The sequence below is a fragment of the Theropithecus gelada genome, chromosome 12 (genome assembly GCF_003255815.1).
Source record: "Theropithecus gelada isolate Dixy chromosome 12, Tgel_1.0, whole genome shotgun sequence".
In the NCBI taxonomy this organism is placed as follows: Eukaryota; Metazoa; Chordata; class Mammalia; order Primates; family Cercopithecidae; genus Theropithecus; species Theropithecus gelada.
In genome coordinates, this window is record NC_037680.1 from 6,772,986 (window position 1) to 6,787,028 (window position 14,043).

A 14,043-nucleotide genomic window follows, 5' to 3' on the forward strand; every position below is an offset into this window, starting at 1 on the left:
TTCAGAATTATCAAGAAGATGAAAGATAACAAGGTTTAATGAAGATGTGGAGAAAAGGGAACACTTATACACTGTTGATGCGAATGTAAATTTAGTACATTTTTAGATTTATTCATCTATTTGTTAGAAATGTGCATGGAAAACTATGCAGGTTTCTCAAAACAAAAATAGAAACAACAACAACGAAAGAAACGAAAAGCAAAAACCTAAAAATGGAACTACCATACCATCCAGCAATCCCATTATTGATTATATATCAAAAGGAAATAAAATCAGTACATTAAAGAGATATCTGCACTCCCATGTTTATCATAGCTCTATTGATAATAGCCAAGATATGGAAGCAATCTTAGTGTCCATCAGGGATAAATGGATGAACCAAACGTGGTGTATGCACACAATGGAATAGGATTTAACCATAGAAAGAATGAAATCCGGCGCTGCGCGCTGAAATCAGCCTCTGACGTGATCGCCCAGCGCCGGCTTCAGGCCTGGCCAGGCGGCCCGTACAGTTGGGCGTCCTGCGCAGTCCCTCCCTCAGGATCCCCCACCCTCCGCCTCCCAACAGCTGAGGCTTTTGCGGTCCCCGCGGCTGCTGCTTCTGCTGCCGCAGCTTGGAATTAAAGATGCCTGGTCCTGCTCTCAGGGCAGAATCACGAACTCAGCGGCAGCAGCGGTTTGCGATGCTCCCCCTCCGTCGTCGGGCACTGCCTCAGAGCTTGCACCGTCCGCCATGCCTGGAGCCCACCCGCATCGCAGCGCCGACTTGCTCCTGCTGGCGGCGGCCAGGGGGGTACTGGAGCAGCGGGACATCTCTGGGGAGCGGGCGAGGGAGGAGGCGCAGCCACCACGTCCTCTCTTTCCTGGGGGATGTGCAGAATCACCATGAAATTATGACTGTGTCATCCTGTGAATTACCAATGGGAAAATCGGAATCTAGAAAATGTTGCCACCATTTTAGCTCACCGTTTCCCCAAGAGCTATGTTTGGGTGATGAAGTGCTCCCAAATGCATTTGCAGAAATTCAGCTGCCATGATAATTTTGTGAAAAGTAGTAACTTTGGTTCCCCAGAAAAGAATAGTGACTCTGGAGCTTTTAAGCACCTTTATGTGTTATTAGTTAGTGCTTCGAAGTCAGAGTAGTTTATCAAATAAAAATTTCATTGTTTGGAACAAGGACTCCACAGCATCTAGTTGTAGTCCATTTCTTCTGATACTACAAATCTTTCCCAGGGAGACAAAGAGAGGACCTGTGAAAAACCTGATGAGTTGGCCATGAGTTTTTATCCACCATCCCTAAAGGATGCATCTTTTACTTTGACTGGATTCAATAAAGGTTATGTTGTTTTGAATCAGTTTCTTTTTTAATGGAAAGAAGCCAAGAAAGACAAGAACATAGATGCTTTTAATAAAGCGTAAGAACAATGTATTGGCTGGATTGTGGTCATTCCGGAGGAAGGAATACTTGGGTTACTTATCCACAAGTCTTGAAAGAATTTGCACAAATATGGATTATTGTTCACATCCGTGTAACAATTTGTCAAGTATGTGATCCAATAAGATCTTGGATTGGAAAGGAGCAAAATAAATTTGTTCTAGATACTTAGGGGTATCGGTTTGCAGGCTACTAGCCGAATTCATTTCACAAAGGAAGCTCCCACCGTATTCACTTCAGAGTTCATGAAGAATTTTGAGGCTACAAGTATATTAATGTACTTGTTCAGTGGAAGAGCATAAGCACTTTGAGTGTTATAAATTCAGATAATGGAATGTAATTCATAGAAAGTAATTCAGTTTTGGGGGGGCATGGGGGAAAGCCCACATTCTTCACATATGAGTGTAATGTGCAATAGTATTTTTTGCTCATAAATGTGAGCAGTTTTTAATTTGGGTTGCGTTAGAATTAGTTAATTTGAAATCTAGCAAAGAGGTTTGTTATAATACTCAGGCGATATAAGACCCTTAAAAATGAAAGTTACACACAGTTCTTATAAAAGGTAACTACAATTTTTTCTGTTGGAAATAGTTGATTTTTTGAGTAATGGTACTCATTTTGGCGACATTTTAACAGTAATTAGCTATTTTGGCACTTAAAACTTGAGTGAAAACATTTTGTTTCTCTTCAAACAAAAGCAAAGGCATAATGTTGTTTCCTATCATTTCGGAGCAACTGTACCCTGCCTCTTATGTTTTGTAAACTCATTGACTCATTCTTTAGTGTGCCACTAAGTGCGTTTTTCTTGAGAGTCAAAATATATTTGTTTCCCAATATCCAAAAAGGTACAATAGTGTAAAGGTGGTTTTCAAAAACATAGCCAAATGTGGTGGCATACGCCTTTAGTCCCAGCTACTCAGGAGGCTGAGTCAGGAAGATCCTTTGAGCCCAGGCTGTAACGCTCCATGATTGTGTTTCTGACTAGCTGCTGCACTCCAACCTGGGCAACATAGTGATACCTCATCTCTAAAACAAAGAGAACAAAACAAATTACATTTAAGCACTATCGCTTAATTTTTAATTGACAGTCTTTAATTGATTGTTTTGGATAAGACAATCAATTCTGGGGCTTCTTGAATCTTGGCCAAACACAGTTGTTTGGAAAATTGTTTTAAATTCAGCATATTTATATATTTTGAATAAAAATGTACTACAGGGAAAATTTCATATATCTAAATCAATGTTTCTCCAGAATCATGACTTTGTCTGAAAAAAAAAAATTATCCTTGGCTAAAATTCAAAATTACATTGCTGTAAGAAAAGTTACAAGGGAAAGTTTAGAGACACAAATAATTTAATTTGGGCTCAAAAACTGAATTTGTTTAATATTGCTACATAATTTGGGTATGTAGCCACACAAAATAAAAATGTTGATTTATTGGTTTCTTCACAGAATTATATTTTAATGACTCTATAAATACATTCCAAATATTCAGAGACTAATGAGAAAGAGTTCTTACTAAACAAATACTTAAAAATAACAACTTTTTGTTTATGTTTTGCACTTTTTATAGAGATTGGTCTTTTTGTTGTGTCCTGGCTCAGAAAGTGTGATTTGCTTTTTCGTCTAAATGAGCTAAAAGACCAGCCTCTGAAAATTGGTTTGGGGGCCTGAAGACATTCTTCTGTCAGATAAGATGGGGTCAGAAAAATTTACTCTGTGAAGATCGTGTGGATGTGGGCCTTCGACGGTGTGATATTGAGGTTTCCTGTAGTTTCAAACCCTAAAACCTTCTTATCTGATGTACCCATTGATTCCAAATGGTTCGCAGTAACAGATTTTTACTCCGCTTTCTTTAGGATTCCGGTTGGAAAAAAGTCAGTATTCCTTTGTCTTTCTGTGAAAAGAATCAAAAGTACACTTGGATGGTAATTTCCCAAGGGTTTATTGAAGAATTTTCTTATTTATTTCTGGGCATTACCTCAAGACTTAATGACTCTGCATTTTCCTTGAAACTCTATTCTCATTCAGCATGTAGATAACGGGTTGTTACACCAGAGTACACTAAAGAGTGCTCTGAAATTAACAGAATATTATGAACACCTCTAAACACATAAATTAGAAAATCTAGACAAAATGGATAAAATAATTTTATTTGACTAAAATCAAGGTTAAGTGTTTGTTCTTATTTTGCTCAATCTGTGAGCTGTATTGGACATGGATAATCCAATTGAAGACTTACTTCTTGAAACACTTTCCTGTTTTGTTGAAGACCCCACTCATGAATTTTTTTTACCTTTGTCATTCTACTCATTCTTTTCCACCACATCTCCAGTAATTCTTAGTCCTCTTCGCACCCTATGTCCCTCTCTTCTCAGAGTTGTCCCACATAGTTTCAAAGCTTTAGATACCATGCCTCTGCTGATGACTCTCAGGCCTGAGGCCTTTTCCTTGAGGTGAGCACCAGAAGTTATCCCTGACTATTATTTTTCTTCTCACATCCCCATGAAACCCCACAACAAGTCCTGTCATAACAAGTAGGAGTTGCTGAGCAGGCATCGCTGGGACATGTGACTATTGCAACCTCAGAAATAAATCAGAGACCTCCTTCCTACTGAGACTGTATATGACTTCCAGCTCTCTTTAGCACAGGGTCCCAGACAGCCACAAAGTCATTGTTGTCAGCTTACAAGATCAAAGCTAACCTTCTACAGCACAGTAGAAACTGTACCAGAAGCTTCCATAAAAAAATATTAGCCAACAAAAGTGTATGGTGAGCTCTGTGCAAGAACTTGGGATCCCAAAATACTTCCTGGTAAGGATTCAGAGCCAGATGACTGCATTTTCTTTCTCTTCACTTATTCCCCTTCTAACCAATATAAATATTGGTGAAACAAACAAAGTTATTAAAATTACAACAATGTGGGCCACACCAATATAAGTGAATAAATAATGTAATATTGTAAAAAAAGACAAAACAATTTGCACAGTCTGATGACAGCTCTGTCACATAGGTTCATTAAAAACGTTCAACAGAGAATTTGGAAAGTATAAATTATAAAAATAAAAATAATACTTTTAGTTTGTTTAAAGTTAAAAAAACATGTTTAACAATAATTTGACACATAGAAAATTTAAATCTTAGCTATACTGAAACCTCAAGTCTCTAGAATGAGTCCTTACCCGAAGGTTCATGTCACTCAAATATTATTACAGTTTAATAACTTTTAATGCAAAAAACTTTTAATGAATAATGCAGTTTATGAAATAGATTTACAGAGAAAGGACTAACCACTATAATACTACATATATTAATTTTAAAACATTATATATCCTATTATATATGCACTATTGGACATCTACAATGAGTCAAGCACTGCTATGAGAACTTTGCATTTATTATCTCTCAAGAATTCTCTTTGAGGTAGATTTCAGTATCTTCAATTAAGAGACTAACTTATAAACAATACATACATTTGAGGAAGAAACTAAAACGTGAAAGGCTTTTAAAATTACAATGTTGAATAAGAAAAGAACATTACAGAAGTATACACAGCATGTATCTTTACAGAAAGTTTTAAAACTTACAAAGTTAAACAATGTATTATTTAGATACCTACATATGTAGTATAATTAATAATAAAAGTCAAAGGAATTATACTTTCTCAAAACTTAAGGTGAATGATGATTTTCTGAGGTAGAGAGGCAAAGAGTTATATTGGGAAACACTGTGTAGACAATACAGACAGCTTCAAATGTAAGGGTAAAGTTTGATTAAGTAGTTAGTAGGTACGGGGTGTTGAATTTATTTTTCTACACTCACACACAAATGCGCACACACACACATGATTTGGCTCTTTAAATCCATGAATAACACATCTGCGAATTCAAAGCAATCTTGAATAAAATATGTAGTAAGCATACAATGTTTACTTTTGTACCGATCATGTACGGACATTATTGTCATTATTCCCTCAGCAATACAGAACTATTTACATAGCATTTATGTTGCTTTAGATATAATAAGTAATCTAGAGATGAATTAAGTAGTATAAAGGAGATTGTGCTTAGGTTATACGAAAATAATCCTCCTCTTGGCTGGGTGCAGTGGCTCACGCCTGTAATCCTGTCATTGTGGGAGGCCAAGGGGGGCAGATCTACTTCCTTCCTTCCTTCCTTCCTTCCTTTCTTCCTTCTTTCCTTTTTTTATTTTTTGACCGAGTCTCACTCTGTTGGCCAGGCTGGAGTGCAGTGGCACAGTCTCGGCTCACTGCAACCTCCGTCTCCCAGGTTCAAGCAATTCCCTGCCTCAGCCTCCCCAGTAGCTGGGATTACAGGTGCCCACCACCACGCCCGACTAATTTTTGTATTTTTAGTAGAGATGCGGTTTGACCATCTTGGCCAGGTTGGTCTTGAACTCCTGACCTCGTGATCCACCCACCTTGGCCTCCCAAAGTGCTGGGATTACAGGTGTGAGCCATCTCGCCCGACCAACTTTATACTTCTTTTCTAAAGCTATGGTGGCTATTCATGGTAGCTTGAGATTTTATATAAATTTTAGATTTTTTTTTATATTTCAGCAAAAAAGTACCGTTGTAATTTTCCTAGGGATTACATTGAACTTGTATGTCAATGTAGGCAGTATTAACATTTTAACAATATGAAGTCATCTGACTCTTGAACAAGGGTGGGTTCAAGGTTTATTGCTTAAGTTCTGCATATTTTGGGATATGACAGTTTTCCTTCTGCTTTTAGCTACTCGTTTCATTTTATTGTGGCCGGAAAGAATACATTGTATAGTCTCAGTCTTCTTAGATGTAATAAGACTTGTTTTGTGTCCTAATGTATTATCTACTCTTCAGTGTGTGTCATGTGATTGGGAATATTATTTGCTCTGCTATGGTTGACTGAAAAGCTCTATATATGTCTATTAGATCAAATTGGTCTTTAATGTTGTTCAAGTTTTCTTTTGTATTGATCTTTTACCTGTTTTTTTTCATTTATTATTAAAAGTGGGGTATTAAAGTCTCCCACAATTATTGTGTTGATGTATATTTCTTGCTTTGCTTCGGTCAATATTTACTTCATGTATTTGGGAACCCTTATATTATGTGCATATTTATATTTATACCTCCTAGAGATTCCTGGCAAATTGACTCTTTTATCATTACATAATAGTATTCCTTGCCCTCTTGACAGTTTTAATCTGAGGCGTATTTCAGATAAAATAAGTATGATGACCCTGTCCTATTTTGGTACTATTCATGTGGATTATTCTTTTTCATTCGATTTCTTTCAGCCTATTTAGTTCCTTAGACCTAAGTGAGTCTCTTAAAAACAGCGTATTTTTGGATATTGTTTACTGTGAATCCCTTAATTCTTTTTATGCTTTTGTATAGAAAGTTTAATTAATTTATATTTAAAGTAATTGCTGTAGAAAAAGAATTTCTTTTGCCATTCAATTATTTTCTGTTTCTTATAGTTATGTTTTTTTTTCTCCTTTTCCCTCTTACTGCCTTTTTTTATTCATTATTGATTTTGTATGGACATGTTTTCATTTCTTTTTTATTTTCTTTTGTGTGCCTTCCATAGATATTTTCTTTGTGATCACCAGGAGGAATAGAGATTACACAAAAGGGGCGGAGCAAGATGGCCGAATAGGAACAGCTCCAGTCTCCAACTCCCAACGCGAGCCACACAGAAGACCGGTGATTTCTGCATTTTCAACTGAGGTACTGGGTTCATCTCACTGGGGAGTGCCGGACCATCGGTGCTGGTCAGCTGCTGCAACCCGACCAGCGAGAGCTGAAGCAGGGCGAGGCATCACCTCACCTGGGAAGTGCAAGGGGGAAGGGAATCCCTATTCCTACCCAGGGGAACTGAGACACACAACAACTGGAAAATCGGGTAACTCCCACCCCAATATTGCGCTTTAAGCAAACAGGCACACCAGGAGATCATATCCCACACCTGGCCGGGAGGGTCCCACGCCCACGGAGCCTCCCTCATTGCTAGCACAGCAGTCTGTGATCTACCGGCAAGGCAGCAGCCAGGCTGGCGGAGGGGCGCCCGCCATTGCTGAGGTTTAAGTAGGTAAACAAAGCTGCTGGGAAGCTCCAACTGGGTGGAGCTCACAGCAGCTCAAGGAAACCTGCCTGTCTCTGTAGACTCCACCTCTGGGGACAGGGCACAGCTACACAACAACAACAACAACAACAAAAAAGCAGCAGAAACCTCTGCAGACGCAAACGACTCTGTCTGACAGCTTTGAAGAGAGCAGTGGATCTCCCAGCACGGAGGTTGAGATCTGAGAAGGGACAGACTGCCTGCTCAAGTGGGTCCCTGACCCCTGAGTAGCCTAACTGGGAGACATCCCCCACTAGGGGCAGTCTGACACCCCACACCTCACACGGTGGAGTACACCCCTGAGAGGAAACTTCCAAAGCAAGAATCAGACAGGTACACTCGTTGTTCAGAAATATTCTATCTTCTGCAGCCTCTGCTGCTGATACCCAGGCAAACAGGGTCTGGAGTGGACCTCAAGCAATCTCCAACAGACCTACAGCTGAGGGTCCTGACTGTTAGAAGGAAAACTATCAAACAGGAAGGACACCTACACCAAAACCCCATCAGTACATCACCATCATCAAAGACCAGAGGCAGATAAAACCACAAAGATGGGGAAAAAGCAGGGCAGAAAAGCTGGAAATTCAAAAACTAAGAGCGCATCTCCCCCGGCAAAGGAGCGCAGCTCATCACCAGCAACGGATCAAAGCTGGACGGAGAATGACTTTGACGAGATGAGAGAAGAAGGCTTCAGTCCATCAAATTTATCAGAGCTAAAGGAGGAATGACGTACCCAGCGCAAAGAAACTAAAAATCTTGAAAAAAAAGTGGAAGAATTGACGGCTAGAGTAATTAATGCAGAGAAGGTCATAAACGAAATGAAAGAGATGAAAACCATGACACGAGAAATACGAGACAAATGCACAAGCTTCAGTAACCGACTCGATCAACTGGAAGAAAGAGTGTCAGCGATTGAGGATCAAATGAATGAAATGAAGCGAGAAGAGAAACCAAAAGAACAAAGAAGAAAAAGAAATGAACAAAGCCTGCAAGAAGTATAGGATTATGTAAAAAGACCAAATCTACGTCTGATTGGGGTGCCTGAAAGTGAGGGGGAAAATGGAACCAAGTTGGAAAACACTCTTCAGGATATCATCCAGGAGAACTTCCCCAACCTAGTAGGGCAGGCCAACATTCAAATCCAGGAAATACAGAGAACGCCACAAAGATACTCCTCGAGAAGAGCAACTCCAAGACACATAATTGCCAGATTCACCAAAGTTGAAATGAAGGAAAAAATCTTAAGGGCAGCCAGAGAGAAAGGTCGGGTTACCCACAAAGGGAAGCCCATCAGACTCACAGCAGATCTCTCGGCAGAAACTCTACAAGCCAGAAGAGAGTGGGGGCCAATATTCAACATTCTTAAAGAAAAGAATTTTAAACCCAGAATTTCATATCCAGCCAAACTAAGTTTCATAAGTGAAGGAGAAATAAAATCCTTTACAGATAAGCAAATGCTTAGAGATTTTGTCACCACTAGGCCTGCCTTACAAGAGACCCTGAAGGAAGCACTCAACATGGAAAGGAACAACCGGTACCANAAAATAAAGGGATGGAGGAAGATTTACCAAGCAAATGGAGAACAAAAAAAAGCAGGGGTTGCAATCCTAGTCTCTGATAAAACAGACTTTAAACCATCAAAGATCAAAAGAGACAAAGAAGGCCATTACATAATGGTAAAGGGATCAATTCAACAGGAAGAGCTAACTATCCTAAATATATATGCACCCAATACAGGAGCACCCAGATTCATAAAGCAAGTCCTTAGAGACTTACAAAGAGACTTAGACTCCCATACAATAATAATGGGAGACTTCAACACTCCATTGTCAACATTAGACAGATCAACGAGACAGAAAGTTAACAAGGATATCCAGGAATTGAACTCATCTCTGCAGCAAGCAGACCTAATAGACATCTATAGAACTCTCCACCCCAAATCAACAGAATATACATTCTTCTCAGCACCACATCGTACTTATTCCAAAATTGACCACGTAATTGGAAGTAAAGCACTCCTCAGCAAATGTACAAGAACAGAAATTATAACAAACTGTCTCTCAGACCACAGGGCAATCAAACTAGAACTCAGGACTAAGAAACTCAATCAAAACCGCTCAACTACATGGAAACTGAACAACCTGCTCCTGAATGACTACTGGGTACATCACGAAATGAAGGCAGAAATAAAGATGTTCTTTGAATCCAATGAGAACAAAGATACAACATACCAGAATCTCTGGGACGCATTTAAAGCAGTGTGTAGAGGGAAATTTATAGCACTAAATGCCCACAAGAGAAAGCAGGAAAGATCTAAAATTGACACTCTAACATCGCAATTAAAAGAACTAGAGAAGCAAGAGCAAACACATTCAAAAGCTAGCAGAAGGCAAGAAATAACTAAGATCAGAGCAGAACTGAAGGAGATAGAGGCACAAAAAACCCTCCAAAAAATCAATGAATCCAGGAGTTGGTTTTTTGAAAAGATCAACAAAATTGACAGACCACTAGCAAGACTAATAAAGAAGAAAAGAGAGAAGAATCAAATGGACGCAATTAAAAATGATAAAGGGGATATCACCACCGACCCCACAGAAATACAAACTACCATCAGAGAATACTATAAACACCTCTACGCAAATAAACTGGAAAATCTAGAAGAAATGGATAATTTCCTGGACACTTACACTCTTCCAAGACTAAACCAGGAAGAAGTTGAATCCCAGAATAGACCAATAGCAGGCTCTGAAATTGAGGCAACAATTAATAGACTACCAACCAAAAAAAGTCCAGGAACAGATGGATTCACAGCTGAATTCTACCAGAGGTATAAGGAGGAGTTGGTACCATTCCTTCTGAAACTATTCCAATCAATAGAAAAAGAGGGAATCCTCCCTAACTCATTTTATGAGGCCAACATCATCCTGATACCAAAGCCTGGCAGAGATACAACAAAAAAAGAGAATTTTAGACCAATATCCCTGATGAACATCGATGCAAAAATCCTCAATAAAATACTGGCAAACCGGATTCAGCATCACATCAAAAAGCTTATCCACCATGATCAAGTGGGCTTCATCCCTGGGATGCAAGGCTGGTTCAACATTCGCAAATCAATAAACATAATCCAGCATATAAACAGAACCAAAGACAAGAACCACATGATTATCTCAATAGATGCAGAAAAGGCTTTTGACAAAATTCAACAGCCCTTCATGCTAAAAACGCTCAATAAATTCGGTATTGATGGAACGTACCTCAAAATCATAAGAGCTATTTATGACAAACCCACAGCCAATATCATACTGAATGGGCAAAAACTGGAAAAATTCCCTTTGAAAACTGGCACAAGACAGGGATGCCCTCTCTCACCACTCCTATTCAACATAGTGTTGGAAGTTCTGGCTAAGGCAATCAGGCAAGAGAAAGAAATCAGGGGTATTCAGTTAGGAAAAGAAGAAGTCAAATTGTCCCTATTTGCAGATGACATGATTGTATATTTAGAAAACCCCATTGTCTCAGCCCAAAATCTCCTTAAGCTGATAAGCAACTTCAGCAAAGTCTCAGGATACAAAATTAATGTGCAAAAATCACAAGCATTCTTATACACCAGTAACAGACAAACAGAGAGCCAAATCATGAATGAACTTCCATTCACAATTGCTTCAAAGAGATTAAAATACCTAGGAATCCAACTTACAAGGGATGTAAAGGACCTCTTCAAGGAGAACTACAAACCACTGCTCAGTGAAATAAAAGAGGACACAAACAAATGGAAGAACATACCATGCTCATGGATAGGAAGAATCAATATCGTGAAAATGGCCATACTGCCCAAGGTAATTTATAGATTCAATGCCATCCCCATCAAGCTACCAATGAGTTTCTTCACAGAATTGGAAAAAACTGCTTTAAAGTTCATATGGAACCAAAAAAGAGCCCGCATCTCCAAGACAATCCTAAGTCAAAAGAACAAAGCTGGAGGCATCACGCTACCTGACTTCAAACTATACTACAAGGCTACAGTAACCAAAACAGCATGGTACTGCTACCAAAACAGAGATATAGACCAATGGAACAGAACAGAGTCCTCAGAANCCAGAAGACCAGCAGTGACAATTTTAGATGCACAGTGTCAATAAATGACAGAACCTGAGCAGTCGTAAGAAAGGAACTTGAACAATGTACTCAAAATAGTGAACCTTGCATTGTGTAGAGGGCTAAGATTATACACAAATTATATATTTCCTGTTAGACATTTGATGTCTTGGATGTCTCATGACAGTCAGGCATTTCTATATAATCAGACAAACATTAAGATGTAATTATTCATATGCCTTTGCATATTTTAAATTGTAGCAAAAAAATATAAAATTATGTTCTTCTCTTTTAATTCAAAAAAGTTTGTAGCCTCTCACTCTCCCACACTGAACCCATGGAACACTAATATCCACAAACATTTATTAGTACTCTTCATGAGAAAATGGCAACATATTTTTACAGTTTAATAAAATTATGGTGAAATCACCACAAAAGGTGTTTACTAATAATATTTTTACATAAAATTGAAGTCAAGATATGTTAAATGTAATTGATCTTATTTATCCTTCACCTGACTCATATTTGCCTCATTTTAAATTTTCTAAATTTAAACTTTCTTCTATTTGATACAATTCAGTTGATCATACTGTATTGTAGGATATTAAATGTAATATAAATATTGTAATTTATTTTACATATTGTTACATTTTATATTTTTCATCTTGCATTTTACAGTGAGATTATGAAATCTTTCATCAACTAAATATATTTTTTGTTTTGTTCTCTGCTTCATAATTTTCATATGCATAATGATATAAACATTAATGTTTTTGAGAATATTCAGTTTTAGATGATTTTGTATTTCATCCACACTGAATTTTTATTTACTCCATGTGTGAGTTGGAGGACTTTTTACCTTCACGTCTGCTTTATTTTCACCCTGACCCCTCACACCCCACAACTCTTGTTTTGGTCAAAGAATAGTGATTTATCATTCCAGTAAATGGAGCCAATTCAATGAAAATATTCAGATACACCTTGGAGATATATGATTTTTGCTCTAGACAGGCACAATAAAATAAATATCACAATAATGTGAGTCACACAATTTTTCTGCTTTTCCAGTACATATAAAAGTCATGTTTACACCATACCGTAGAATAAGACTGAAATAGCCTATATTTATAATAACAAGGTACAAACCTCAATAAAAAATGTACTATATTGCTAAAAAAGGCTGACACAGATATACACATACAAAAAATCACATGATGTTGGAAAAATAGTGTTAATAGAGTCGCTCAATGTAGGGTTGCAAAAAGCCTTCAATTTGTAAGAAATCCAATATCTATAAAGAACAATAAAGTGCAAAAAAACTAAGTATGCCTGTGTAACAATCAATGTTCACTAGAAATAGACCTAGAAATGATATATAAAGGATGTTTATGTATGTATAAAAGTAATTGACAAGTTACATATTGGGTGGGAGATAAAAATTACAAAATGATTTTTAAAGAAAATTAAAGGGTAGACCAAAACATTCCTGAGTGGACAGAATCAGTTAGACATCCTCAGTGACCTCATCTTGTTGACCTGCAAACAAGCAAAACATAATGTGAACTATTTTTTTGTGAATTCCTGTATTAAAAAAAACATAACTTAAGCTTAAGTTATCGGAAGTACCCAAGAAGCTTATAGTAATATACATCTACAAGGTAAACCAAAAAATACAATTCTGTAACTGCAACAAAGCAAAGAATTTTATTATTTGCTACTTCATTTTTTCAATACAATCTCACCTCTGACAGTTTGCCATTGAAATGCTAAACCTCTTTTGTTCTGATGTTCCACAATTTACAAGTTGCTTCTTACTCAAGAAAAATTTTTTGAAACAGGTTCTTGGTCTGTTGCTCATGTGGAAGGTGTACACAGAATCAAAACTCTGTGCAGGTTTACAACCTGAGCAAAAGCCATCCTCCGACCTTAGCCCCATGAGTAGCTGCAACGACAGGCATGCACCACCATACCCGGCTAACTTCTTCTTTTTTGTAGAGACAGGGGCTTACTATGTTTCACAGGCTGGCTTCAAACTCCTGAGTTCAAGTAATCTTCTCGACTTGGCCTCTCAAAGTGCTGGAATCACAGATATAAACCACCATTCCCTGCCAACACAACTTTTAAGATTTGTGTTGTGCTACAGTTTACTTTTTAACAGGACAAAATAAAATGAACTAGCTATACATAAATCTAACAAAAATTTGTAAAGCATATGAGAAAGACCATAAAAAGTCCTTGAAATATAAGAAAATCAGCATAAACAAATGGAAAACCACATCACGTTCTGAGGTAGAATATCTCAATATTACTCAATCATCAATTTTTAGAAGTAATTTATAAATTTAATTTTGTCCCAGTAAAGATACCAACTGGTATTGGAAGC

The 14,043-nt window shown here is 37.8% G+C and overlaps 1 pseudogene; it reads left to right on the forward strand.

Moving 5' to 3' along the window:
• Window positions 1-903: 903 nt before the first annotated feature.
• Window positions 904-1,694, forward strand: LOC112636456 (annotated as a pseudogene).
• Window positions 1,695-14,043: the final 12,349 nt, after the last annotated feature.